The sequence below is a fragment of the Gobio gobio genome (assembly GCF_949357685.1).
Source record: "Gobio gobio genome assembly, chromosome: 21".
Classification (NCBI taxonomy): Eukaryota; Metazoa; Chordata; class Actinopteri; order Cypriniformes; family Gobionidae; genus Gobio; species Gobio gobio.
This window is the reverse complement of record NC_137117.1, coordinates 17,011,119-17,035,435: the sequence shown is the minus strand read 5'-3', so window position 1 is coordinate 17,035,435 and position 24,317 is coordinate 17,011,119. Positions and strand designations below refer to the sequence as shown.

At 38.3% G+C, this 24,317-nt stretch overlaps 1 long non-coding RNA gene across 1 annotated transcript; it reads right to left on the bottom strand.

The window, feature by feature from the left end:
- Positions 1 to 1,263: 1,263 nt before the first annotated feature.
- On the bottom strand, positions 1,264 to 5,084 carry LOC307117320. The gene is made up of 5 exons (XR_013815426.1): positions 4,831 to 5,084; positions 3,991 to 4,043; positions 3,172 to 3,338; positions 2,445 to 2,615; positions 1,264 to 1,811 (listed from the first exon to the last, which is right to left on the bottom strand). It is a non-coding gene; the product is annotated as an uncharacterized lncRNA (long non-coding RNA).
- Between the last annotated feature and the right edge of the window lie 19,233 nt (positions 5,085 to 24,317).

Sequence of the window (24,317 nt, the reverse complement as noted above, 5' to 3'; positions counted from 1 at the left end):
GCGTTTACATCTCGGGGTATAATGTGTGATATCTGGGAAAGATCAGCCAGGAACCCGTTGGAAGCCCTGCAGGGGGTCTTTTTCCTCTTTCTTTCCCCTATTTTCCCCTCTTCCAACTCCCACTATCTTCCTAAATTCTCTTTTCAGGCTCATGCTTCATTATCCACACTTATTATTAATCGGAGGTTTTGCTTGCTGCGTCGGTTTGAGTGAAGGAAGAAAGCATTGATCGATAATTTGCTGGGAAAAAAATCGTTTCAGTTCTAAATGTGTTGCTCAGATCAGTCATCGCCCATTCACCGTGAACTCGAGGCGCAGACGTTAACTACTCACCTGCGGTGGCAATCGATGACCAAACGGGCTATGCGAGTGGAAGAAAATGGGATCGGTCTCGTTCGCCCTCTCATTTTCTCTCAGTCTGTCTCACTTTGTTTGAGGTTTCGATTCATTGGATTTCAGGGCTGTGAAATGTGGAATCCTAGAGGAGAAACACTCGGCGAAGGGAGTTCATAATGCTGACAACTCTTGAGGAACTCCGTGAGATACAGATTTTTTGATTGTTAAAGGGCTAGTTCACACTAAAAAGTACAATTTTGTCATGTAGATTACTCACCCTCATGTCGTTCCAAACCTGTTCGACTTTTTCTTCAGTGCAACACAAGAAGGGCAGAGTGTCTGAGCTTCTGTTTTCCATGAATGAAAGTGGATGGATACTGCCAAACTGCCAAAAGGAGTTCATTGATAATCACTCTCGAATCTCATTTCTGCTTGTTTTCAATAAAAAAAGGTGGCTTTAGTTGTCATTTCACCTTTATTTATAAAGCGCTTTGTACAATACAGATTGTTTCAAAGCAGCTTCACAGTAATAAAGACTCAATGAAACCAGTTAAATTCAGCTATAAGTTCTACAGAAGACAATAGTGTCGTTATCCAACTCGAGTCAGTTCAGTATTGATTTAATTCAGTCCATGAATGTTGCAAAATTTGTCAATTACACTGTTAGACATTTATAAGAGATTTTACAGTAACTTACTGGCAACACTGTTGCCAGTAAGTTACTGTATTTGAGATTTACAGTACAAGAACCGCATTTCAGTTTACAGTAACTACATGTTACTGTAATTTTGTAATACAGTACCGTTACTGTAAACCTTGGTTAACAGTGCATTAATCCTAATCCTATTCAATCATTAATACTTACTGAATTACATTAATTCTTACATTAATCTATCCTACAGAAGTAATCCAAACAGACAATTATTATGAAATATAAAATTCTTTATTTAAAACATTTTAAGTGCTTTAACTTAAACATTTAAATGTGTGGAAAAAGTTCACTTTAAAACATCCTCGAATCAAATCTTATTTTCAGAAAATCATGTATAAAAGTAATCAGATTGCATTCAATATCACTTATTATTTAAATTTACATTTATGCATTTGGCAGACGACTTGCATTGCATTCAAGATACACATTTTACATTTTGTCAGTTCTTGCTTTCCCTGGGAATTGAACCCATGACCTTGCTAGCACCACACACTATTGTTTGAGCTACAATTTTAAAAACTCTGCAGAAAATAGTTGGTAGAATACTGTAAATAGTTGGTTGAAGAATACTGTACCTTTGGTGCAAAATACACATATACATGAATAAAATATAAACAAAGAGCAAATTAATTCTGAAACAAGTTATCACAACACAACACAACACAAACACAAGTTTCATGTCTGTACCGATCTGTGCCATCTTCCACATTGGATGATTTCAAACAGGAACCAGGATTCTGCTCCATTATGGCAAGAAGTCCCTCTAGATAAGAATGATATGAAGTTAGTCATACAATTTGAGTATACACAAACTTTTTACACTGTTGGAATTTAATAAAAAATAATAATCCCATTACAATTCATCATAATGGTAAAATACTATTTTATAGACAGTTAACACTTTGAGGTGCACCTAGCTCAACGTATGCTGTCTAGTCTAATCCAGTCCTGCAATGCCTTCATGAAGATGTGAAATGTTCAGTTTTTGTTTTAGCTGGTGATTCAATGTAATGAATATTTTGAAGAATGTACTTTGTAGTGATGCTGAACCTGATTGCATATTAGAGAGGTGTCTGTTATTTAGCTTAACAAAATTAATATTGAGTAAAAAACTAAAGAAAACTGTTAGTACATAATAGTAGCAGCAGCCCAAACTATATGCTCCAAAAAAGTAATATTACTGAATCACCTCAACATGATTTCACAAACTATTTAATCAAAAACAACAATGTAATCTTTTATTGCAGGATGGATTACATGTATACTGCATTAGCTTTAGTAAGGTATCCTCAAACTTAATGCTGCATTCACACGGGACGCTTCTCATTTACTTTGAATGGTTGACGTCATGCGTTGCTGAACTGAATTGTGGGTTCCGTCGCGTTGCTTTACTCACGTTGCAAGCGGCAGAAGTTGAAAGGTGTGTTGGACATCAGCTGTGGCTGGATGCAACCAATCGGCGAGAGTAGCCACGTGCAGGCGGGGAGGAGCTGCAAACACAGACGTGAAGTCGGACACTTTCTGCTTCCCGCAGTGACACTCGCGCGGTGTTTGGACACTTTATCAGCTGAAGTGAAATAAATGCAATATTTGTCAATACACAGATGTTTCAGAGACATTTTTTGTCATGTAATACTTTATGCACTGATTAATACAGCGTGTGTTTGTACAAGAATAAAGTTAACATACAAGCCTAAACTATCAATGAAGTGGGGGTCTACGTTTTTCATCTGTTTTATTTTGATAAACATGACAATATAACATCGCAACTACATGAAAAGAGGTTTAACTGTTATAAAAAAGAGATTTGTGCACATTAGAGGAACTGAAGGTTTTAGAATAAACACGAAACACATGTGATCGCTGTCATGCGGAAAATCTGGCCAATCGTGGAACAGCTGTGTCATCATCAAAGTCTGTGCAGTCGCTCTAGAGAAACTGCACCGGCTGTATTAGCCGACTGCTCTCGAATCGCTCTCGCGGTACTTTGATGCCATACGTCACTGTCACGTGGCGTCGGCGCTGTGTCAGGTCAGACAAAATTTCTAACCGGCATGACGCCCTGTGTGAATGCAGCGTAAGTGTCTGTGTACATTACATATCCTATTAAAAAAGTGTCTCACCTAGTCCAAGTTTTTCCATTCAAACTCCATTAGGTGGCGAAGGAAGGATGACACTCTGTTGTTGATTACAGTTGTCTTCCTGTTCACAACTTCCCTGGTCTTCCGACTCACTCCGGTTTAGGTGGTGCATCTTGTTCCCACCTCTGGGTTTTTCCTCACGAAAAAAACTTAAAGCAAGAGAAAATTAAGAGAATAAAGATATTTTAAATTTCATCACCCTTAGTGCCTTTGCTTTAAATGTTTTTGGTAACACTTTAGAATAATGGTCTGTCATTAAACGGATAGTTCACAAAAAAAAAAAAAGTAAATTCTGTCATTTACTCGCCCTGTAGTTCTAAACCTTTTAAAGAATGTTTGTAACCAGATAATTTTGAGGCACCATTCACTTCCATAGTAGGAAAAAATTACTATAGAAGTGAATGGTGCCTCAATCTGTTAGGTTACAAACATTTTTCATCTTCTTTTGTGTTCAGAAATGTATTCAGGTTTGCACTTGAGCAACATTATTCTAAAGTTTTGCCATGTTTTTTTCATAAATTATATTTCATCTGCCAAAATCATCCAAAAATTGTCCAGGACTGCTTAAATTCCAGAAAATAAAATTATAATCTGTCAGTCCTGGACAAACACAGTTTTGGATTATTTTAGTATAATATAATTTATGAAAAAAAACATGGTACATGGCTAGTTACAGCTAAAAAGAGGTGGAAAAACTAAATAATTTTGTGATTCAGTTAAACAGACCCGACTAAAACATACAAGAAAAACTTTGAATTATCAGTAATATGTGGAGAAACAAAGAGGAGTAACGTTACTTACCGTTGTATGAGTTCCAGTGTCGCACAGCACAGGCAGGCTCCTGGTATTCTTATCTAAAATGTTAAATAAATAATGTCAATCCAAATGTAAACTTTGCTTGTTAACGACATTATTTTTTGCAACTAGTGGCCAACGTTAATTTACTAACTAACGTCGTCCTAATGTACGCTTAATATGCTCGATAAACAAAATCTTCATTGTATTGGTAAAGTTAATTCAATAAACTCACTAACGTTAAGTCTTTTTAAAAATAAAACGTTAGGTTTATGTTACCTCAGTTTTAGTACCAAAGCTGAAGCAAATGATAACCTAACGTTATGTAAAGTATGTTGTCCGGGCCGTGAGCTCTCTCCTCGGGCAGTAACGTTACACACGACGCTGGCTGCACTGGTTCTTAATCTAATTCAATAAACTAATTTTTTTTTAAAGAAAACGTTAGGTTTACCTCAGTTTTTAGCAGCAAAGTTTAAGCAAATGATAACCTAACGTTATAAAGTATGTTGTCCGGGCCGTGAGCTCTCTCCTCGGGCAGTAACGTTACACACGACGCGGGCTGCACTGGTTCCTAATCTAATTCAATATACTCATTTTTTTTAAATAAAACGTTAGGTTTACCTCAGTTTTAACAGCAAAGTTTAAGCAAATGATAACCTAACGTTATGTAAAGTATGTTGTCCGGACTGTGAGTTCTCTCCTCGGGCAAAACTTACAACGCTGCACCGGTTCCTAATCTAATTCAATAAATTCATAAAACGTTAGGTTTACCTCAGTTTTTAGCACCAATGCTGACAAGCTAAAATTGGGGTGCAGACAACCGCGGATAGTACAAATCACACTTACCTTGCTTGTTTGCCGTTCTCACGGGGGATGAAAAAATCTTCGCAGGGTGTCCGGACACAGCTCATATGTTCTCTGGAACCGTGAGCTCTCTCCTCGGGTGAAACTTTCAACGCTGCACTGATGGTTCCTAATATAAATCTCAAGCAAATCCTGTCGATCCCAATTGTGCCAAATAGGCCGTTGTGGTAAATACAGTATTATACTTTATTTTTTAAAAAATACAGGAAATCACTGTATTTGGTGTTTGACGTCATAGAAAATACCCATGATGCAACGGGAATTACAGTTATTTACTGTAAAGAGAATTTACAGTATTATACTGGGTGATATATAGTAAATAACTGTACAAATTACAGAAATGTCTAACAGTGTATGAAGCAAATTCGATTCCGCAATAAAGCAGCTCTACCGAAGACAATGGTGTCATTATTCAGCTTAATCCAGTTCAAGTTTTGTTCTCATCAGTGCAGTCAAATTGATAATATTACTAAATATTAAGCAGAGTTTTTTTTAAAACCCCAACTAAGAAAGCCAAAGGCGCCAAATGTCATGCGGTGACAGAATTGGACTAAAAACCTTGGGGAAAACCAGGCTTTATAAACACATGGCACCAGGTTTTATGTCATTAATGGCAACCACTAGCCTGGATGGCAGCCGAATTTAGCCCCGTCCACAACATTTGAGGTCGGGAAGTTCGGTCTGGACTTGATCCGTTGTGGAGCAACTATGCTCGAACCAGAGCTGTTCGGACCAATGAAATTGTCAGGGCGGGCTTTATACGATGATGGACAGATGATAAACAGTAACGTAAGCATTCACATCACCAAAGACACTTGGGTTGAATTCGTTCTAATCCTAAACGGAGAACTTGTTCGTATATGCGTTCACCTTTACTATTTCTCTCAAAAATGATGATCGTGTTGGTAAGTACTCCGTGTATCGTTAAATTATATTTACAACACCGGCAAAGATCATTTACACTCATCTTCTACTACTTCTTCCAGCGTGCGTGCAGCTGAGTTCTGTTGACAACTATGCGTCGCTCCATTGCTCTGATTGGTTGTAGGTCTTTCCTGGTTCGGTTGAAACGCCCCATAATCACAGCCCAATGGAGCAGTAACAGACTCATATTCTGACTAGAATTGAGTATGACGACATCAGGCTAGGCAACCACTATTGTTTCTCACATAATGTGAACGATTTGAATGTAGAGAGTTGCAGTTGCAATTAAGATTTTCAAACAACGTTGACCTGAATATTGGTCTGTTACTTAAAGTTATGTAGAGAGACTTGGAATATTGTGCACAAGTTAAACTACTTTTGAGATATTTTTGGGGTGTTTTTTTGTAAACATTTTGCCTTACATCACAGAAGAAACTAATACAGCTAAGATGACATTTTCATTTTTGGGTAGCATTTATACTATGTCATGTTCCTGCCGTGCCCATGACGCATATTGCAGGCTGTTTCAATGAGAAATTATGGTATTATGTTTTAATTTCTAATGGTTAGGATTTTTTTTTTTTTTTTTTTAAGACTGCTAAAGACCATAAAATCAAAAACGGCTCAGCCTTACTTCTTTAATTCACGTCTCAGCAACTTCCTTTTTTTGTGTGTGAGTGTGTGTTTTAATTTAGCACTGACTGTCAATTTAATTATTGGCATAATGAAACTATTCATATCATTCGCTGATATGTCAAATGAAAAATTAAAGCATTGTGAAAACGGATTTAAATATTATCAAAAGTGTTACAGGGAACATTTTAAAGCAATGAACTGACTTTCCGGTTTATGTCAACAAGAAATACAGAATGTTGCTTAATTAAATTCATGACAGAAAAGGCTACTGCAGGAATGTAATAAATTGCCAGAGCTCAATAACTGACAGGCACACATTCTAAAACGGACAGTTCTGGTGAAATCCATGTTGTAAGATCCTAGTATCACCATTCCTCCATGATAACCCTCATCTTCTTAACACTTGTAGTTTCAGGGCCACCAGTCACTGTTTAACAGGCAAATGGCCGTGCACGTCTGGTGAGCAGAAAGGTCAGGGTTATTGAATATCTCACTTCCTGCCCTTTCCCCACGCCACTGCACAGCCAACAAGATGGAAACATTAAAGAAGATTTCAGCGCTCTGACAGGCACGGGTCATGTCACCCGAGAGCGGCTGCCAATTTTCCATTTCAAGAAATCCTCAATGCCTTCATTTGCCTTTGAGGGTGTGAAAGCAGCTCTGTGATGATGTGCGTCCCAAGGCGAGGCCGAGTCTTCAAAACCGTGTTGACGTGTTTGGCTAGGTGGATGGATCTGGTATGAATTTGATATCAATTATTTTTTTAACGAATATTAAAATTGAAAACCAAAAGTTACACTATGAAATATACATGTATACATAAAAATAAAGTCAAAGGGATAGTTCTTCCAAAAATGTAAATTGTGATCATTTACTCAACCTCAAATCGTTCAAAATTGGGCAAGTTTATGTCAGTAAAATAGAGTAATATTGAGAAGTATTATTATATTTGTTTTCAATTTGAATATATGTCAAAATGCAATTTATTCCTTTGATGGTAAAGCTAAATTTTCAGCATCATCACTCCAGTCTTCAATGTCACATGATCCTTCAGTAATCATTCTAATATGCTGAATGGCGGCTCAAGAAACATTCTTATTATTATCAATGTAGAAAAAAGTTGTGTTTCGTAATATTTTTTATGGGAACCGAGATTATTTTTCAGAATTCTTTGATGAATAGAACGTTTAAAAGAACAGCATTTATTTTGAAACATTATAAATGTATTTACTGACACTTTTTATTAATTTAATGCATCCTTGCTGGAAAAAAATTAATTAAATCTTACTCATCCCAAACTTTTGAAAAGTAGTGTATTTAGTGATATTTTGCATATAGGTGACCCTGGACCACAAAACCAGTCATAAGGGTACATTTTTTGAAATTGAGATTTATACATCACCTGAAACCTGAATAAATAAGCTTTCTATTTATCTATGGTTTGTTAGGATATGACAATATTTGGCCGAGATACAACTATGAAAATCTGGAATCTGAGGGTGCAAAAAAGTCTAAATATTGAGAAAAGCCCCTTTAAAGTTGTCCAAATGAAGTCCTTAGCAATGCATGTTACTGCTAATAATACATTTTAATGTGATACATTTATTGTAAGAAATTTACAAAATATATTCATGGAACATTACTTAATATCCTAATGTGTTTGAAAAAATTATAAATTTGACCCATGCAATGTATTGGTGGCTATTGCCACAAATATACATGTGTGCCTTATGACTGGGTTTTGTGGTCTAGGGTCACATGTACTATGATTAAACTTGGTAAGATACACTTATGGATAAATATAAATCGACCATTTCTCCAAGCACTTTTGCTCATAACTCCTTCGTGTAATTTAAAAAGGAAAGTATTTTATGGGTTTTACACCAAGCGCAAATTTACCAATTGCTACAATACTGTGGTATTTTCTGTTCCTCTAATTAACCTTTAACCTCTGTGTCCCATTTGAAACACTGTAAATGCCTCCGTTTAGTTCAATAAATCTGCCATCAAAACCTTGTGCATAGACTAACTAGCAATCATTTGTTGCTTTTATGTAGATGAATGAGAATCTAATCATGCATTTTTCCTTTAAAGCGAGCAAAGCGAGGTCTATGAATCCATAGATGCGTTTTATTCAAATTCAGATCAAATGAAGTGCTAGTTAGATATGAGGACAGTCTAAAAAAGTGTTTGCTAATGAGACTTGTCTCATTTAGGTGGCTCTCATAGTTAGCACTTCACGACAGTGTTTGTTTCACTCTTGAGTGTCAATTAGACGGCGCAAGGAGAACTGAAAAGCAGTCATTTTCTCTCCTGGATTAGCTGATAAGGAACTTTTCACAATGGCTACACTTAGTCCAATTCGGAAATATAGTCAAACAACTGCAGCGATAAGGGTTTTTTCATGTTTTCCATCAAAGCTTTTTCCATTTAAACTAATCTTCAAAGCGTTTTCCTGTTTATTCGTGCTATTTGAGTTGTGACGCAGAGAGCTTTGGTTTATTTGGCTTAAACAGCCAATCATAAGGTTGGTTGGGTTTCTGATAACAGTTTGCCGCTATTTTCTCACCTATAGTTGTGTCGTGGTTCTTCAATTCTGCTATTCATCATCGGCTGTAATCAATCATATCATGTGCCTTCCTTACATTTTTCATCATCTGTCTCTTCAGAGATGTGATCCCAACCAGGGCGGTTTTCCTTGTGTTCAACTCTCTTGAAAGAATGCTTGGTTGTCTCCATCTCCTCGATGGGTGTTTTGACCCGAGTGTGACTGCTATCCAGATCTCAGCAGCCTTCAAACCCCAGACAATGTGGGCGAGCTGAGCACCGACTCAAGACCATGGTACCTGCATCTAATAAGGCCTTTTGGGGGTTTGCCTCAGACCCTACAATAAACCTGACATGTACAAATGGAAAGGTTTGAGCGGGTCACCTTGCACAACATTGTGGAATTAAAAAATTATGCAAATATTTGTCATTTATATAGTGAGAAGGAGTATGGAACCTCTGAATTTATAGATTAACAGACAAATGTATAGCTTAACCCAGGGCTGGATTTACCTCATAATGTGACTGTGGCAAGCAGGGCGGGGCCGAGAGCTGTGGGAACAGAGCGAGGCACGTGGGGCGATTGCTAATGAGCCACACCGGCCTCAAGTCTTACAGAGGAGCTCCGGATGGATAAAAGGAGTGGCGACAGTGAAGGACTTTAGGTTGTGTTTGTGCGGCAGTCGTCTGTGAGGGACTGCCACTTTACTTTCTGATTAAAGTTACGTTGAACGTTCGCTGGTTCCCACCTCCTTCTTCCCTGAAACGTTAACATTGTTACAGTGACAGGCAATACAAATTTTTGGATTTTTGGACATTTCTGTAATAATATAATTAGAGATTACGCAGAAATTTGTGCTGGTTTTTCATAGCTCAATATGTCTTAATTTGCAGTGGTCTAGTGTCTTAGCAAGATTGAATTTAATTTGATTGAATTGGTAATCTTAAACTAAAATGATAATTGGCGTGACTAGTAATGTGTTCACTCTAATATGGATTCATCTTTAGACCTCATCGGTAATGGTGCAGAAACCTTGAATAATCCACTTTCTTCAGATCTAATGCTCCCTATAGTCTTTAGTCAGTCTTTAGCCTTGAGAACAACTGCGTTAGAAGGGTCATCGTTCTTCTAAAAACCTCCATCCATTTTCATCTCTCGCCATTTCAGGAGACACCATCGCCGACACTTACTTTAACCATCTGTGTTGCTAACCGCTGGCCCGTACTTGATGGAGGTGACAAAAGAGAGAGAGGTCAAGAAAAAAACAGAAGGAGAAAATGAGAGGGAAGGAAAGACTTGCGGCAGAAAGTTACTTGGGCATTCACCTCTAAGCACTCCGGGCTCTTCCGTGTCCTTTCCATTTCTGCATTTCATTTTCCACATCTACGTGCCTCTTGAACATATACAAGAGCCCCAGAATCATAAGTTAACAGTTGCATTGGCACTGAGCTCGAGTTTCGGATCTTATCCCGCAGGCACAATGATAATTCTCACAGTGAAAATGGATGAATTGCTTGTCCGGCTGCTGTTTGGATGTATTTGATGCATGATAAATCCCTCACAGAGTGGTGTTCGCTGTACGGATTGCTGTGACATTTGAGGTGCCGCTCATCCTGGATTTGTGGTCACTACGCGGGGAGTGAACGGCACCAGACCTCTCTGCCGTGAGAAGTGGATTTGCAACACCTCACAACCAGGCTGTCAACTTCACAAGCTTTTGTCATCAGAATAATGTTTTTCACTTATTATGTGTGAGCTTTTTGAAGTGTTCTCACAACATGTGCATGGGGGACATGGTGGACCACAATGATTTTTCGGACTTGTTGTCACTTATTTGACAGGTCCAGAAGAGAGGAGACACAAAGGCAGGGATAAAGTAGGGTCAGATCCCCTTAAAGGAAAGTCCCTTAACTCGATGGACATCTAGGCAGCTATTATTTAATTATGCAAGTACTGCATTTTGTATTTTATTTTTTTGACTATCTATCTATCTATCTATCTATCTATCTATCTATCTATCTATCTATCTATCTATCTATCTATCTATCTATCTATCTATCTATCTATCTATCTATCTATCTATCTATCTATCTATCTATCTATCTATCTATCTATCTATCTATCTATCTATCTATCTATCTGTCTGTCTGTCTGTCTGTCTGTCTGTCTGTCTGTCTGTCTGTCTGTCTGTCTGTCTATCTATCACAAGTGAGTACACCCCTCACATTTCAGCAACCATTTTATGTTCTCAAGGGACAATACTATAGACATTAAAATTGGATATACTTTAGAGAAGTCAATGTACTGCCTGTATAGCAGTATAGATTTACTGTCCTTTGAAAATAACTTTACATACAGCCATTATTGTCAAAATAACTAGCAACAAAAGTGAGTACACCCTAAGTGAACATGTCAAAACTGTGTCCAAAGTGTCAATATTTTGTGTGACCACCATTGTTATCTAGCACTGCCTTAATCCTCCTGGGCATGGAATTCACCAGAGCTCTTCCTCTTCCACTCCTCCATAATGACCTCACCTTGCGCTTGAAGATGCCCCATGGGTGTTCAATAGGGTTCAGGTCTAGAGATAAACTTGGACATTCCATCACTCCGTTTGGGGTCATTATCATGTTGGAAAACTGCTGTTCGGCCCAGTTTCAGAAGGGAGGCCATCATGTTCTGCTAGAGAATGCCACAGTACATGTTGTAATCCATGTTTCCCTCAATGAAGCACCAGCAGCACTCATGCATCCCTAGACCATGATGCTACCACCACTATGCTAGAAACAGGCAAGAAACACTTTTCTTGGTACTCCTCACCAGGGCGTCGCCACACATGCTGGACACCATCTGAGCCAAACAAGTTTATTTTAGTCTCATCAGACCACAGGACATGGTTCCAGTAATTCATGCTCTTGGACATGTTGTATTTAGCAAACTGTTTGCGGGCTTTCTTGTGAGCCAGCTTCAGAAGAGGATGGCAGCCATGCAAACCAACTTGTTGAAGTGTGCGGCGCATGGTCTGAGCACTGACAAGCGGACCTTCCGCTTCACTCACACGTCTGTTTTTTGAAGCCAGCTTCTGCACCTGACGTGTGGCAAAAGTGGATATGGACACACCCTAAGTGCACTTACGCTGTGCGCTTTAGACCATACGCTCTGATCGATAAAACAGGGCCCTAAAAGTGTAAACTCTGTTGCACTTTCAACATTGCTTTGTTTATTCTAGTGGCCCAAAAGGGCAACATTGGCTTAACCAGTGGCATGAGTTTGATTCAGAACTACCTGTTTGGAAATTATCTTTGCTTTTTATGGTTATATCATTTAGTGACTTCTAAACGACTTCAAAGTACATTTTATACTTATACATTTTGTCAGCTCCCTGGGAATCGAACCCACGACCGAACTGTTGCCAGCACCACCGGTTATAAGAATGTGTCCTGTGCTTACATACACCCTTTTTAAGTATTTGGTCATGAAAGAACTCTGCTTTGTTGCAAAATCATGTCACAAAAGCGTAAACATTTACAACGCAAGCAATTAGGATGTGCACTGAGCCTTTTATGTGAAGCAGACAGCTAATGTCTCTCTGCCTACCCTGAGCTTCTCACATTTAGCCATCTCCACAGATCAGCCGTAACTAGCGACTCATTCTCATTCTCCCGCTAAACGAAGCTCTGTAACAATGTTTTTCTGTTTAAAAAATGTCGTTATCACAGCAGGTAGATGTATTTTACAGGCCAATTATTTTGGAGAAGACAGAGAGAATGCAATCTTACGGCTGAACAGACATCAATTTGAGCTATGAAAATGCAGTAAATCAAAATAAAAAGAAAATGTTTGCATTTGTATGTGGAAGGGAATGTTGTGGAGGGACTGAGGAAGAAAATACTGTTTTTGTCAGTATAGACTGAGAACAAGTTTCTGAAAGTTGAGAAAAGTGGAGGAATATTTCAATGCAAAGTGAAAAATCAATACAGAAAAAGCTGTAGATATAATATTCTTGTAATTTTGCAAGCACAAATGGGAAAGATTGTGACCTTGAGAGTGTTTCTATGAATAATTAGTTTCTCAAACGTTTAGGGGAATGGGAAAACCTCAAAAGTACAGAAATATTGGAGCGGTAGACCCTGAAACTCCTTCAAAAATCTTTACTTGTTACACATGTTCTTTTTAAATTCGGTGAACATTTTCACAAAGCTTACAATAAAAGTAATCATAGACATTGAATACAATATAAATGAATAGTTAAGCTCTTTACCAAGAACGTAGGTGGGAAATTTGTGACAGACGTGATGTGTAAATACTTCTCCTTTCAGTGAACATTCTTGCGCGCTTTCATTTTATAATCGTTATTTTATTTTAATAGTTATGTTCAGCCTTGGTTGCACACTTTGCTTTTGTGTGAAACTCCATTCAAACAGAGTCAAACTTAATTTACTTTATAATAACTTAGTTTAAGCATATTTATAAATGAAAAGACCAATTCAAAATCATCAGTAGGTAAGATTATGCAATTTCTGGGATGTTTTGAGCAAGTGAAATTCTCAGCAAGGTCGTGGCTCCCTACGCCAACACATTTTTATTGTTTATGGAAAGCAGCGAGAATCCCAACTGAGAAGTGAATAATGGAATAATATCTACAATTTTAAGTTACTCACCCAATGCAAAAGTTTTCTGGTATGTTTTTGAGCTGTCAATAGCTATGTTTCTATCCAAAGTTGGGGATTTAAATAGAATTACGCATAAAACATTTGCGAATAAACCAGCATTTCCATCCAGAGAGTCGAAGAGAACAAAATCGTCACTTCCTGATATACTGGCGCTAAAAATCTGAAAGAATTATGGAAGTTGCTGCAATAGGAGAAGTATAGCCTAAATAAACTACTTGTGCCTCAGAGCGCGCGGATAAAGCGCAATAAACACGGTCATGTTATCATGGTTTCGGAGGCGGATGCCTGCTGTTTGAGAACGCAGTTGTGCAGGACAATTCTGGGACCACTTTGACGCCAGACTCAGGCATTTCAAAATAACCAAAACAGCATTTCAGATTCTGTGCAACGAGATCGGTCCCCTGGTTGGTCTAGTTATGCCGTCCCATAACAAAGTCACATGATTTTTTTTAATGCACATCGAGGAATTTATTCGGTAAATGTGTTTCCATCATACTTTCTACCGCATGTTTTCTTATCGGACAATACATTTATCCGACTCAATTTAGCACATGCGTTTTTTTGAACACGATCTCATGACAATGCGTATCAATAGTACGAGTGTGCAATCTCGTGTAATGTATACGCCAAAATGAGTTTTGGCGTGCATATGCTACGCAGTTTTTCAGGTGCATATGACACGCTTTTGGGTAGGGTGAGGGTAGGGGGTGGGGGGTTCGTACGTATAATTCGCCATAAAGTGCGTATCATATGCACGCGAAAAACGGTGTACCATATGCACGCCAAAACTAATTTTGTCGTATACATTCCACGAGATTGCACACTCATATTATTTATACGCATTTTTGTGAGATCGGGCTCGTTTTTTTATGCACATTTTTAGAATTTATGTGCATCTTGCCATTTCCATCCGGCGTTTTATGCGTTATCACAAAATGCACATAACAATAGGTGGATGGAAACATAGCTAATAGTGACCATGTCTGTTAAGCCCCAAAAAGAGAAAACAAATGTCATAACTATCAATTGTTATTATGTCTCATCTCACACAATATAATCATAACCATATTTGGTTATGCTACAAAAACATTGGCATCAATGACCCACCAACATGATTTTCTTTTTCTTTTCTTTTCTTTTCTTTTCTTTCTTTCTTTCTTTCTTTCTTTCTTTCTTTCTTTCTTTCTTTCTTTCTTTCTTTCTTTCTTTTCTTTTCTTTTCTTTCTTTTCTTCTTTCTTTCTTAATTTCTTTCTTTCTTTTGTTTGTTAGTTCTCTGTTTGTTTGTTTGTTTGTTTGTTTGTAATCTGAGCGCAATGTACAAAATGTATTTTCTTCACAGTTACTTTTAGAGTTCTTTTAATAATGCTAATTTTGTCTTTTTGGAGCTTGACAGTTCACTGTAAACTGATGGAAAAGAGCTGAAGATTGTTTTTCACAGAAAAACAACAGCATACAGGATTGGAACGACACAAGGGTGAGTACATAATGAGATTATTATTTTTTATTATTATTATTAGGTAAACTGTATATGTGTTTATTAAACTACAGAAACTTATTTGCCAGACTTTTTATTCTTATTATTTTATTCTTATTTTGAATTCATTAGTTTACCCTTGTCCCAGATTCAGTATCTTAAAAATATGAATATTTAAAACTATGATAAATTAAATAAATATTGAAGTAATATATATTGTCTGAAAATGATCTCCTGCTCATTTCAACCAAGTTTTTTGTTTGTTTGATTTGGTGGAAAGTTTTGTGTTATTTCCGAGGGGGCAACAGTGTCACATGTCACTTATTCGGAGAATATTTATATTGTGCATGTGCATAATTTCCAATCAAGCTGTTGCCTGAGGCAGGGGCATAGCACAAGATCCCGGGCCCTATGCATAGGCAGTCCTGATGGACCACCGTGTTCCATGTTAATATATATTCCAGACTTTTCAAGGGCCCTCTCTCCCCTTGGGGCCCTGGTAATCAGTACTGGTTCTACCCCCAGTCCGACGCCCCTGGCCTGAGGGTACATTTAAACAACAATGTACTAAAATCGGAAAAATTGTTCCTTTTGCGTACAGACAGCAACACTGTCAAAACAATCCCCGTTCACACGGATCCGCAAAAATAAATAAAATCGCTGTATTCTGCTGCCAGGCCAGTAGTTGGCGATGTGACTTTGTAAAGAAACACTATGCAACTATAGAATAAACACATACTATGTATGCGCATGACATCACCGTTTTCACTAATTCACGTTTTTGGCTACCACTTTGAAACCAGTTTTCAATATTTTGCATTTTCAGGCCCCCAAAATGCCATTGTCGTGTAAACGGCCAAAACGCATAAAAAGTCGTCAATTTTTTGTTGAAAACAGCGCTGTGTAAATGGACCCTAAATGTGTTAAATTATAGAAGATGTGTGAAAATAATACCTATTTAATATTGTCGACACAAAATGCTTAACTAAAAAGGTTATTCTGTCTGTTGATTGCGCATATTGTTAGTAGACAAATAAACGAATGAGTTTATATTCTAAAGGTCCACAGGGCTAAAATTGTAGAATCGAAGTATAAAAGTCCAAAAGAAGTTTTCTTAACTGTCGAGTTTCTTTTACCTCCACCTGACATCCCAATTATGATTCTTCCAGACAGGTCAGCCTTGTCAGAGCAGCGTGACGCATTTAGCGAAACTCTAATTGCCTTCATCAGCTAGTGTGACCGGCCGTTCATGCATCAGAACCCCGCATGCGACCTGATCTCAGTGACTCTACCCATCCGTTTCGAGTTATGACAGTATACACACCTCTCCAGCTGAACCACGGTATGTGTACGGCACACAAAACAGGAGATCTGTTGTGTCAATTTTGTTTGATGTGTCACAGATGCCATACTTCAGTAGGCCTTTCTGATGCTTGCATCATCCTGTCATTACCGGAACAGCTCATGAAAATGAATGAGTTGTTTACCTTTGTGTCGTCGTTGTCGTCGTTGTTTACATTCAGATGAGGCTGATCATTAGATTAACACTCATTTATGCGATTCAAGATTTGAAGAGTTGCGTACAGTGGCAAAACAACTCTTTTTAAGTTATAGTAAAGAATTCAACGGGAGAAAGTGTCTTTGATTGACTTGTTGAGGACGGAGGGTTCGGGAACTGTGCGTGGAATGTACAATAAACTGCTTCAGCCTAGTTGCTGTGGTAACTAGAGCACACCGCCGCGTGAATGTGCGCTCGCGACTTTCCACGGAAGAGCGAGAGACCTTTGGGGATGTGGGAGGGCTGATGTCAGTGAATACTGACAGTGCACATCCTAAATTATAGCTGGATCTGTCTGCACAGCATACCAATATGTGATATTTTTATAACTGTGATTCCCAGGATGAGCCGGTGAGCGAACGATTCGCAGTGCCTCTTCGTTTGATTCGCTGTCTAATGAATTGCTTTATGTGGTTTGATTCAAAGAAACACACACACACACACATACACGCATACACACACAAGCAATATTTAGCAGATAAATCTCTTTTTAAGCCTTGAACATTGACAGATGTTTTCTCTGGAATCTTCTTTGGATTAGTTGAACATTTCACTCATGTTTTGTTTGTCTCTCACACACATAGACTTAAAAAAAAACAAAAAAACAAAAACAAAGGGGCCGTTGACAATGTGAATTCAACATGTTTCTCTCTCAGTAACAGGCTGTGAATAATTAAAAGCTCAATTCAGACACAAAGCTTACTAATCCCAGCGCTTTTCACTTCAGACTCATTCACTATGCCTTTTATCTGCTGTGAAACACAAAAAACATAGACATCATAGATTTAGATAGTGGACACTACAGGGAATGATTTTCTCACAGGCTTAATAGGATTTTTTTCAAAGAGAATCGCAGATAAACGTCTTTATAAGAGTTGCTCAAACAATCTGACTCTCTTTGGCTCAGTGCTTATGTATTATCTAAATAGATGCAGCAACTTGTTCTTTCTTTACACAGACTTTTCAATAAATATTTGACAATGATCATTTTCTTTTCTAGCTGATGGAAAAACAACTTTTTTATTTATAATTAATTGAATCAAATTTTTTTTCTATGAAAACTAACAACAGAGTTGTAGACTTGAGACTGAGAATTTTTAAGGGAAAATAGGCTCATTTTCCAACTCCCCTAGAGTTAAACATTTGAGTTTTACCATTTTCGAATCCATTCAGCCGATCTTCGGGTCTGGCGGTAGCACTTTTAGCATAGCTTAGCATAGATCATTGAATCTGATTAGACCGTTAGCATCTTGCTCAAAAAAATACCAAAGAGTTTTGATATTTTTCCTATTTAAAACTTCCGGAAAATTAAAAGTTGCGATTTTCTAGGCCGATATGGCTAGGAACTAGCCTGAGATCGTCATATTCAGATTCTAGTCAGAAAACGAGTCTGTTACTGCTCCATTGGGCTGTGATTATGAGGCGTGTTTCAACCGAACCAGGAAAGAAAATGCCTCTGCACTCAATTGGATAGACCTACAACCAATCAGAGCAAAGGAGCGACGCATAGTTGTCAACAGAACTCAACTGCACGCACGCTGGAAGAAGTAGAAGAAGATGAGTGTAAATGATCTTTGCCGGTGTTGTAAAAAATCATTTAAGGATACACGGAGTACTTACCAACACAATCATCATTTTTGAGGGAAATAGTAAAGGTGAACGCATATACGAACAAGTTCTCCGTTTAGGATTATAAAGAATTCAACCCAAGCGCTCTTTGGTGACGTGCATGGTTACGTTGATCATCTGTCCATCATCGTATAAAGCCCGCCCTGACAATTTGATTGGTCCGAACAGCTCTGGTTCGAACATAGTTGCTCCACAACGGATCAAGTTCAGACCGAATTTACCGACCTCAAATGTTGTGGGCGGGGCTAAGTTCGGCTGGCATCCAGGCTAGCGAGGAACTATACTCTCATTCCGACGTAATAATCAAGGAACTTTGCTGCCATACCATAGGTGCAGCAGGCGCAATGATATCACGCAGCACCTGAAAATAGTCCCCAGCACGCTCCCTGTGCAAGCAGGTTGTCATGGTGCTGCGTAATTTCATTGCGCCTGCTGCATCCATGGTTCCTAGTCATATCAGCCTAGAAAATCGCAACTTTTCATTTTCTGTCGGTCTTATTACACGATGTAACTACAGACGAGTCAAGTTTTAAATAGAAAAAATATCTAAATTCTGAGTTGCTAACGGTCTAATCAGATTCAATGGTCTATGCTAAGCTATGCTAAAAGTGCTACCGCCAGACCTGGAGATCGGCTGAATGGATTCGAAAATGGTAAAACCCTAAGTGTTCCTTTAAAGATTGTGTTACAGTGATATTTGAGGTCAGTAAAATAAAACAGATTTGATCAGTTTTCTATGAGCTCTGGAACAAAAGTGGTAAATGTATAGTAATAAGTGAGGGAGGACTCTCTGGATGTTTACGAATATGTAAGAAGTATTGACTGAATTAACATTTCACTCTCTCAATTTTTCATCTCCTTTTTTGTTGAACAGAATTGTTATTGCCTATGACCTTCATCTAGTAATGACTGCGGTGGGATTGACAAGGGGCCCTTTATAGCAGCATTGTCATTTTCGTATGCTGAAATTTCTCACTCTTAGAAAAAAAATGTTCAATGGGGTTCAATACAGGTTCTTGACTCCATTTTAAAGAACCCTATGTCAAAAAGGTTCTAAGGAGTAATGTCTTAAAGGGGTGGTTGATCAACATTTTTCGAAGGCTTGATTGTGTTTATGGGGTGCACTGGGGTGATATGTTGGAGTGAGATTTTCAATTAAATCAGCCAGCATGTTTGAACATGTAACCCAACCCCATCCCATCCCATCCCTAAACCTACCCATTTGTGTTATATGATATAAAACACAAATATAACAGGCAGATCCGACTGCGTGCACAATTTATTCAAAAAGTACAAATATTCCAAGTGTTCCGAGGCCAAACAATTGATTTGTGTGAAGAAAATCCCCAAAAGTGATCAGCGTCTCCATCCACCGAAGATCATGAACACATTACATTTCAAAAATTGCCGCCCGTTATGTCAGTTTTCATAGTGAAATTGCATTGGTTCTCGTATGTCTCGTGACCAACTGCGTCATTACGTCAGCTTTGATTGTAAAATGTCATTGGCTCTCGTGTAACCGATTGCGTCATGCTAAAGAGTTGTGTATATTATTTGAATGAAATATGAATGAGTGCATTCACAGAGCAGCGGGATCATCATCTCAGCGATTAAAACATTAAGATCAACTTTGTTCTTTACATGAAGACATCGTTCTTTACATGAAAACACCGCCCCATCACCATCAATGGAGCACCGGTGGAGAGAGTCAGCAGCTTCAAGTTCCTCGGTGTCCACATCACAGAGGAACTCTCATGGTCCGTCCACACCGAGGCCGTTGTGAAGAAGGCTCATCAGCGCCTTTTCTTCCTGCGACGGCTGAGGAGGTTTGGAATGAACCGCCACATCCTCACACGGTTCTACACCAGCACTACAGAGAGCCTGCTGACTGGCTGCATCACCACCTGGTACGGCAACAGTACCGCCCACAGCCGCAAAGCCCTGCAGAGGGTAGTGCGCACGGCCAGCTGCATCATCGGAGGTGAGCTTCCCTCCCTCCAGGACATTTACGCCAGGCGGTGTGTGAAGAGAGCTCAGAGGATCATCAGAGACTCTAGCCACCCGAGCCATGGGCTGCTCTCACTGCTGCCATCAGGCAGACGGTACCGCAGCATCAGAACACGCACCAGCCGACTCCAGAACAGCTTCTTCCCACAAGCAATTAGACTCCTGAACTCTTGATCCATCAGGATCATAACACACACTTGACAGAATATCACTCAGCACAACCCACTGTAGATACACACACATTATATACACATTTATTATAATTTATTATTTATCATATAGCACCTATTGCACATTGGATCTCTACTGTGAATAATAATGTATACTGTACATTGTATATTATTATTATTATTATTATAGCGTAATGTATATTGTTTAATGTATGTTTTAGTGTGTATATTGTTTAAAGTATATTGTTTAAAGTATATGTATATTGTAAGTATGTGTATATTGGTTAAAGCTGTGAGAACCACACTCACATTGTGTAAATTATTTATTGTTTATTGTAGAGTTTACTGTGCTGTGAGTAATTGTGGGCGCATCAGTGTAATCTGATGCTGCTCTAAATGTTGTACATGTCATGTCGTGACTACTATGTTGCTCGGAACTGCACCAAGAATTTCACCTGCTGTTGCACTTGTGTACATGGCTGTGTGACAATAAAGTGATTTGATTTGATTTTCGTATGACTTCTGAAGACTTAGTTTTATAGTGTTTTTGGTCAGTTTTTGCAATAAATACCTGTGACTGTGCCTGTTACGTATTTTATATTGTTTAGAAGTGGGTAGGTTTAGGGTGGGAGTTGGGTTAGTTGCTCCAAAATATAAAAGTAGCCTTTAAAATTAATAAAAAATGAATAAAATCATGTCTGCTTTTACAAATGCAAAGGATAAAATGCGTCTTGATCTGACGCATTGGGTAAACAACTGAAATTAATGGAGCACCCAGCGCGTCAATATAGTGACGCCTAGGGGTGACTTTAGCGTCTTCATTGTGATGCGGAAGGCACTTGACCATGCTTCGGATTTTGACACCTTGGGAGTGAGAATGGGTTGTTTACCATTACGGGTAGTTGCATGTGCTCCGGTGTATTGTAAACAACAACGTCAATATTGCCTTATCAATTTGAGCCCGAATCAGACCCAGAGAATACATGATTGCCTTGTAGCCTTTTTTTTTCATATAATCATTCTAACAATTGATACTACAGTTTTTGAAGAGATTATTTGATGACAGACTGTGGATCAATAGTGATCGCTACTGACTGTATTGCATCGTTAGTTTTATCTTTATACATCGAGTGTATAGCCAAATATCTGTCGGCAGAGCGATGAGACAATTACTAAGACTAACCATGGATTTTTTGCAGTGGCCATATCAAACACAGAACCATGTTTAGCGTGCCTGCATTTACACTGATCACTTAAACGGCAACAAACACCAACATTTGAAGTTCGCTAGTGGGACTAAAAAGAAGTTTGTAGGTGTTTGTCAGATAAATTTGAATTAGCATTTAGGTAACTGGCTAGCGGAGCCAAACAGCATACAAATAACGATAGAAACTATTCATGGAAAACACATCAACAAAGAATAAACCATACTTACAGGTTGTGTTTTACAAGCTTTTTTGCGAATCCGGCATTGAACTTGCACTGACTGTGGAAGCTCTCCTCTGTAAAATGTGCAGCACAGAGAGCTATATTTGGATTATAATGTTGAGGAATCGAGTTAAATATAAATTTTAACCATTGTAAAATTTTTAACCTAAGTCTAGCATCTCTAGAAAGGCAATCAGGGTGAAAATGTTTCGAGGGCATGACTACAACACTACCACATAACTCTTTCGTCCTTAAAAAGCGATTTCTTTAAAATAAAATATCTCCCTGAACTTTGAGCGTCGTAACTTTGCAGATGTTGTTTATCCTCAACAGCAACATTACACACTAACTAAAGGTAATTAAATTAAATTAAATCATAATCAACCACCCCTTTAAATGATTGCCTAATACTTTCATGTACTTTCATGTAAATCTGTTTTTCTTCTACAAAGTGTTTAATTAATAACACTTAATTAAAATGAAGAAGGAATGAATCCATAAAATGATGTCATGATAAGAACCCTTAAAAGGTACTAAATACGGAGTGCCTGATAGAACCCATTAAGAACCTTTTCTGTAGCCCTGAATTCTCCAGTACTTGAGTTCTTGATCAACAAACATAAACAGAAGCTCAACAGTACTTGCAGTACTTCCTCCCTGGATTATCCCGCTGTTTGCTCTGCCCTGGTTCCTGTGTTCTTCCCTTTTGACTGTGCCCACCACCTAAGCACCGTACCGCCCTCCTCTGTTGGACTTGTTGTTTTGGACCCACTTTATATTAGGTGGCCTTAAAGGGTTAGTTCACCCAAAAATGAAAATTCTGTCATTAATTACTTACCCTCATGTCGTTCGACACCCGTCAGACCTCCGTTCATCTTTGGAACAGAAATGAAGATATTTTTATTGAAATCTGATGGCTCTGAAAGGCCTCCATTGACACAATGGCACTTTACACTCTCAAGACCCTTAAAAGGTACTAAAGACGTCGTTACAAAGTCCATCTCACTACAGTGGTTCTACAATAACTTTATGAATCGGCGACAATAGTTTTTGTGCGCAAAAAAACCCTAAATAACGACTTACATAGTGATGACGATTTCAAAACACGGCATCATGAAGCTTCGAAGCGTTATGAATCAGTGAGCCGAATGATGATTCGGATGTGTCAAACCGCCAAACTGCTGAAATTTGGCGATTCAAACCGCTGAATCGACTCGCTGATTCATAACGCTTCGAAGCTTCATGATGCCGTGTTTTGAAATCTTAATTTGTGTTCCGAAGATGAACGGAGGACTGACGGGTGTCGAACGACATGAGGGTAAGTAATTAATGACAGAATTTTCATTTTTGGGTGAACTAACCCTTTAACTACGTACTAACATTTTAATTAATAATTTGATACAATGTACTTGTTGTGTACATACATGTTTTTACATTGTACTTACATTTTTAAAATTAGCTGCATGTAATTACATCTGTAATCCATTTCGGCCCCACTTTATATTAGGTGGCCTTAATTACTATGTACTTACATCAAAAAATAAGTACAATGTACTTACTGTGTTCAAATTGTATTGCAAAACACCTTTGCTGATAATGAGGTGGGATACGGGTAGGGTCAGGGACAGATGTGGTGGTGTGGGTAAGTTTACGGGTAGGGTTAGGTGTAACGGAAGTGTCAACTGTGTAATTACAAATGTAACTACAGAAATTAATTACAGACGTAATGACATGCAGGTATTTTTTTTAAAAACATGTATGTACGGAATAAGTGCTCTAATGTTTTAGAACACGCCCGGCAGAGATGCAAAAAAAATGGGCTGTAGTTTTTGCTCTCTTAACACTACAAAGACAGTTCACCCATCAAAATAAACCCCATTACTTGTAGAATGAAGGTGTATCAAAGCACATTTCCCACCAGTCCTATGTAAACTACGGCACGAAAAGTTGTTTTTTTAATACAACATTATCGTATAGTGAGATGGCAGAGCACAAGAGAACAACACAATCTGAAGCAGCTGATCGCTTCGCCTCAATCTGCTTAATCCTGGTGATGTCAGTGCCTTAAACGATAATATAATGGATGATTTCACATCCAGAGATGAAGGATCGGATGATGGAGAAGTTACTGAAGAGTCAGTTATCTATGCTGCAAGGTGTCCTGTGCTTGCTATTCTACACTAGTTGTGCAATCTAAACATACAGTTCAGAGACTGCATGCCCATGATAAACAATGGAAAACATATTTTACCAACTAAATTGCTGTCCTATTCAGGGTAACGTTAGCTAGTCCCCTTGTGCAGTGATGCAGCTTATAAATTAAATTTTTCATTTTTTCATATTCTGGTCAACTATAATGCACATGTTCTTCTCATATTTATTAGAGGTTGAATTCAAATCAAAAACTGCCTATACTACTTC